Source organism: Phasianus colchicus, chromosome 3, assembly GCF_987193195.1.
Source record: "Phasianus colchicus chromosome 3, bPhaCol1.hap1.1, whole genome shotgun sequence".
Taxonomy (NCBI): domain Eukaryota; kingdom Metazoa; phylum Chordata; class Aves; order Galliformes; family Phasianidae; genus Phasianus; species Phasianus colchicus.
This window is the reverse complement of record NC_143438.1, coordinates 56,866,169-56,872,734: the sequence shown is the minus strand read 5'-3', so window position 1 is coordinate 56,872,734 and position 6,566 is coordinate 56,866,169. Positions and strand designations below refer to the sequence as shown.

The following is a 6,566-nucleotide window of genomic DNA, read 5'->3' as shown; positions in this document are numbered from 1 at the left end:
GGCAGTATGTTGAAGAGAGTGCCTGTCCTTTGGCAATTTAAGATAGAAAATATTCCCTGGGGATTTGTGGGGCAAGCAAACATAGAGCAAATCTTTGATTCTGTATATTTCTTCCATCATAAACATAAATCAGATTAACAGTTCCTAGAGTGCAAAACGAGGATGAGAGTACCATGTTCACTCAGACTGGACTATATCCAAAGACCCAGTAGAATGTCTGGAATAAAGCACTTTTGGCCAGTCCACATTAGCACTGTTTTTTGCAGGGAACTGCTTTCCGGGATAAACTTTTCTGGTGGGTGAATATGAGCTTAGTTGTGGATCTCTGTAATGCAGCAACATTGATTAGGTATGTCAACAGAACAGTCACAGAAAAGCCTCCCCCAGAGTTATATTCTCCTCCCTGAAAGCACTGGAGATGATTTTCTTTGCAGAGCTTTTGCATAAGTAGAGCAATTGAGAGAAGCATCACACAAGTTTGGCTCTTGCACTGCAAAGGGGTTTTAAGAAATATCTAGAAAAGAGAATGATGATCCCCTCTCAAGTACAATCAGTTTCTCATGCTTTTATTCCTTTTATGATTGTAGGAATATGCAGAGATAGATACAGTTTTAAGAATAAGAAATTCTATTCATTCTTTGTGATGATTTAGAATAAGAAGTAAAGTTAATGTTGCATGTACTTTAGAATCTCTTCTAAGCTACTAAATTACACATAGGACTTGCAGAAGAATAATGTTAGCAGTTTTGCCTTTAAGAAACTTCATTTATAAAGCTTTGCTTCTGAAATCAAAACAGTGGAAGAAAAAGAAAGAAAGAAAAAAAAAGAACAAAAAGGGAGAAAATCAACTTAGATTTATTTAAATTAGACTGAGGTGAAGATCTGGTTAAATTAAATTCCCAACCTTCCATCATTCTTTAGACATACATGAGCATGACATATACTAACCATCATTTGCAATTGAAAATCACATTAGTAATGAAAGCAGCTATACTCTTGTTGAAGAGCCCTTTGTTTTAACAGCTATCCAATTCATTTCAATAGGACCTTGACAGGAATACAGTACATACTGTATGTTACTGCACATGTGAAGGTGAAAAATACAAGAAATGTATGATTTCTTTTGAAGACTGAGTCTGTAGGGTCACTGTGGGAATACAGATAGAAAACTTCAATTGCTTCATTTTTATAATTTGCTCAGGTATTTGACTCTATCTATGAAAAATGCATATTTCAGCTCCTATACAGGACTGGACAAACTAAATATGCTTTTCTCATCTAACTATAAAAAATGAAAAACATACACTTTTCTATTATAGAAGCAATACATTATGCTCACCACATCATTTTGTTAACTCTGTGATAGTAGCTAGCTGATGCCTAGGTTATTTAGCATAAGCAATCACAATCTATAAATTATCCTAAATGAATAATGATATCTTCTGGGATACGAAGTGACAGAAATTCATAATTTCATAGACTCTGGACAGATTTTTGCTGATACAGCAATATGAAGTTCCACGGTTGAATGGACATTAATCTCTAAGTGAACACTAAAACAGAAAATGTAAATGTTCATTTCCTCCTTCTTTCCCTTCAGGACAAAATGGAATTAAAACAGCGGTCAAAATAATTTCCTGCCAAAATAAAAATGATAGTATAGCCATGCACACACTGTATATTTGAAACAATAAGTAAAATATCTTCTACCTAAGACTAGGAAAATATTATCCATGGGATCTAGGGCCCTTCACAGAAGGGCCAAATTCCCCCTTCTATCAGGGACAAGCTTGATTGCAATTCTTCATCTAGCTGAAGAAGCTTTTGTGAATACAATATTAAACCTGTCAATTCAATGATATGATAGAGATGTTGTCATATTTCATTATCCTTGATTTTACACTCCTCTAACAGTTTCCACAGTAGCACCAGGAGGTGTCTACTGCCATCAACATTTTTAGACTGGTCCCCTCAGTGGTACAAAAAATTCTCAAGTACATAGGACTGTAAGAAGCTGAATGGGAACTCTGAACAGACCAGCTGTTCCTGATATGTAAAATGAAATTCAATAACCCCATTAGGGTTCATTTGTAGTAGCTGTTGATAACAGCTACTCTGTATTTAATGAGTGTTGGCTTCTTTTAAAACATTAATCAAAATCTAGTGAGTCACCCCAGGCAGGAAAATAATGTCAAGTAGCAGCTTTGTAGAGCTACATGTACCAAGACTAGGTCTTTTGAGGTACACACCTTATCTCACTGCCCACAAACTGCAACATAAATAAGAATGGTTATATATAAAACATTAAAAAATATTTCCCCTATATTTAGAGATACAGAAAAGAAATTTAGTCACAGCTTGAGTTTGCAGTATTACAAACTGAAGGGCAATTAAACCATTTATATGCAATTTTGATTCTGCTTACAGAAGCTAAGAAGCACAGCTGGAGCCATGTCTCTGCAATTCTTCCACAGGATGACTACACTACATTAAAGAGAAAAAAAAAAACCTGAATTTCTCAGACTAACACAGAATAGCAAATGCTCCTTCTTCCAAGAAGGCACTTAGTAATTTAAAGCCAATGACAGGGCAAATAAATTAAGTTGATCAAGATTATCAGTGGAGACGTTTTCAGAAGTTACAATTCCCATACTGTTCGTAAAGTCAATATTTAAAAAGAAGTTTCACTTTAAATGAAAGACAGATGTTTCAGGGTAGGGATGTTTTCCCACAGTGCATATCAGTGGAGGGAGAAAGAATGATACATGTTAGTCATATTTCTCCAGATGATGATAAAAAAGAGACCCCAGTTATGAAGTGCTGTAAACAATCAATAAATCCTGCAAATTTGTCATTATAGCTCCTTATACAGACTTGTTATTTTAATGAAGCACATGAAGCACTCAGCCTAGTAAAAAAAAAAAAAAAAAAAAGCTAAAAATCAAGCCTGTAGCAGGCTAACATCGCTTGTCCTTCTGCAGCCAGCATGAAACTGACTTAAGGCTATGAAGCTGGCCTCAATTGCATATCATGTAGTTCTGCCTTATTTAACACATTTGTGCTGCCTCCTGACCCAGCACTGCACAACCCAGGTGCACAGAACCCAGACTGAAAGGGCTTCAGTGCAGCCCTAATTCCCAGATACCTCAAGGGTTTGGCAAAACCCTGCTCCCCTGAGCAACTCTGCATAGTACTCGTGCCCAGGCCACCTCTGAGCAGAAGACCTGAGAAGCGATGGGAAGGGTTTCAGCCAAATAAATCAAGAGGAAGGAAACCAGGCCCAGCTGCGGAGAAAGCTTGTTTGCAGTTGGTGGGGATGGATGATCTTCAAAACCAACTGACACACCTCTTGAAAAAACTAGGCTTCAGGAAGCCACTTTCCCTTTCTGTTATGCCTCATCTTCAATAGCAAGCAGCATGTTATTGGAAAATCTTTCACATCTGAGAGGTCTGCAAATAGAAGCTGGCTTTCCCACAAGCTTTTAACATGATGCCTCTGACTGTCAATTTCTTTTATATGAAGACAATTATTTGAGGGCTTTTAGCAACATCATCAGTTCTTTATATTAAAAAAAAAAAAAAAAGTCAAAAGGCAGTAAAATATTCTTTTAAGTATCTAGAAAAATTATTATTTTAACCAGTAATCAGAAGTTAATTGTAAGTAGATGTTAAAATCGTCAAGACTCGTAAAGTTCAGTCTTGGGCTATATAATCCGCCCAATCTTATGTTAACAAATGATCAGGAGCAAATAGGAATGTCAAACATTTTATGATAGAAAAGTGCTTAGAAAACACTGTGGCAAAACCTTTAAGTTAATATCCACGGGAAAAAAAAAAAAGTGACTATAAGAATGATATGTTATAAAAGTTAAAGATTCTGTACAGATTCTTCATAATGTCATATCAAGGCTAAATCTCAAAGAAGACACAGGAACTCCTTGTTAAAGGTTAGAAAAATCGGTCTTCAAAATAAAAGGTATGGAAGATAACCAGTAGTTTTATCATTTATTCTGATTGGAAAATATCACTATAATGGTTTTTTAAGTGTTAGCGCTTATTATATATGTTGTAAAGTATAATTAATTTGCATATTTATTCTAAGGAATAAAAAAATATTTGCAGTATAGAGGTAGAGTAAAAGGATTACATAAACGTGCTCACATGGATTGGAATATCATTGTTCAAAGAAACAGGATAAAGTCAGAATATACATGCATGTATACAAGAGGGCAGTTACTATTCAGATAAATGTGGACAAAAAAAAAAAAAAAAAGAATATTTTTAACAGCACATACGTAGATAAAATGAATTCCTATCACTCATTTCCAAGGGACAAGCTTCTCCTTCGCCTAAGGAAGGTCATCATATTTAATAATTTAAGTGTGATTTGAACAAAAGTAAAGCAGTATCTATAAGCTGAACCCAAGGCAGTACATTTGTTGACCCCAGCAAATATCAAAGGACTCCAAAGGAATCTAAACAGGCTTCATTCAGTAGGTCATGATATGCTTTCAGCGAACACTCCTCTGTGAAAAAGCATTTTGTAAAGTCCATGTGGAATTTTTCAAATAGGTCAAATAGAATAAGATTTATACAACTCAATCTCATTGACTTGCTTGGTTCATTAAAATAGAAACAACAGTTTTCCTCACTGAGGAAAAACAAAACATTCTCCCACCTGCCAAACACAAACAACTACTCCTTTCTCCTTTTTTCCCAAACATCTCCTAAATATTCAGAACCCTCCTGTGTGTGAGAAGTTCATGTTTTTAAGGAAGTTCTCTCTACCTCAGGTGAGATGTTACACATTTATGTTTCATATATATATATATATATAATGTTTTACAACTCATTTAGCAATAATCAAAACAAAACCACTGCCCTGTGGAGGTGGTGTGATATCTCAAAACATGGCAGATACAGGTCTTTTGCTGTTTGTCCCTGAATGCCATGGTAAACTAGCGATAGAGAAATATAGATATTGATATGAGTCTGTCAAGATAATCTGCTCTCGAGCTGCACAGCTGAGACAGAACAATTCAGTAAGAATAGGGCAGAAGGAATAAGTATGCTGCTGCACCTTCTGGATGAAAGAGTTCATGGAGTGTCAGAGAAAAGGTTATGCATGTGACTCCTCCCTCCAGCTATAAAGTTCATTACACAGAATTTCTGCTTGGCAAGGGCAACATGAAATTTTGCCATTTGCAGTATTCATACCGCAGGAGACTCATGCCATTTTCATTCAACCATCTGGCCACTGAACACTGTTTTTCAAGGTATTATCCAGTCTGCTCAATTTAGATATTGCATCACCTTGGTCGTATGTGTTTGATTAGACAAGGTAGTTTAGTTTGCCCAATTTCTCTTCAAATCAATGGAGAGAGTTATGTACCTTTGAAGATTTACAAAGCTATATCCATTCTCACTTGCTTACGTATTTCATTCTCTATCCTGCCTAAATGTGGTCTACAGACATTTCCAGATGGTGTCAGTCCAATCTGTTTAAATGAGGAGTTCATCTTATTCACAGAGAACACAGGAAACAAGTAAATTTTGGATGGCTCCACCTACTCAGCCTCAGCTACCAACTTCATTTTGATGACAGGTGCCCAATAAAGCTACAGAATGGTGGCGCTGGATCAAAATGCCATAGTATTAAAAATGTGTGAAAGAAACGAATAACAGACTGTTTTCAACCTGACCAAGATGAGGCCATGCTTGAGGAGGGTGCCCCAGTGAATATTCTACCCAAGCGTTCTCCAGACACCATATCATGGTGTCTATCACATAAGAATGGAGAGAATTACTGGAAGAATTCAAGTTCAGTTTATTAGTTGAAACATTCAATTGTGAGAGGACTTTCTTATTTATCCGTAGAATCATAGAATCACTCAGGTTGGGAAAAGACCTCTAAGATCATCTAGTTAACAGCCAGTCCACCAACACCATGCCCACTAACCATGTCCTTCAGTGCCACATCCAGATGTCTCTTGAACACTTCCAGATGCAGTGACCACCACATCCCTGAGCAATCTATTTTGATGCCTCACCACTCTTTCTGAGAATTTTTTCCTAATATCCAACTTGAACCCCCACTGGCACAACATAAGGCCATTACCTCTTATGACTCATTTTACATTAATCCATTTCTTTGTCAAACTGCTTATCACCTGGGACAGAAACTTAAGTCCCATCCCCGTCTCCCTTGTGCCATCTTCATATAAGGTGAACCCAGACATGGACTGCACATTCTAACAACTGGGGCTTCTCCAAGGGCTCAGCTACCATCCTGCCTAAACTTAGACTGCAATATACCTTTTGGGGCACCATTCTCAAGAAGGAAGTGTACCTCTGTACATACAGATGGGCAAATGTTAGAGCCTACAGAATATTCAGATTACACGGGGGGGGGGAGCAGTTAATGAATTTCAGTGCCTTGTGGATTTAACAGCCTTAGTATGTAAGAAGACTGGATCAGTGTCTAGGACTCAGCAGGGTTTAAAGCCTTCTAATTCCATTGTAGGCAGGATTTAGGCAGTCTGGCTCATAACCTCACTTCTTAACAT

At 36.9% G+C, this 6,566-nt stretch overlaps 1 protein-coding gene across 1 annotated transcript in view; it reads right to left on the bottom strand.

Moving 5' to 3' along the window:
* The window catches only part of XKR4 (XK related 4), a 227,827-nt gene that overhangs the window by 138,068 nt on the left and 83,193 nt on the right, over nucleotides 1-6,566 (bottom strand). The window lies entirely within an intron of this gene.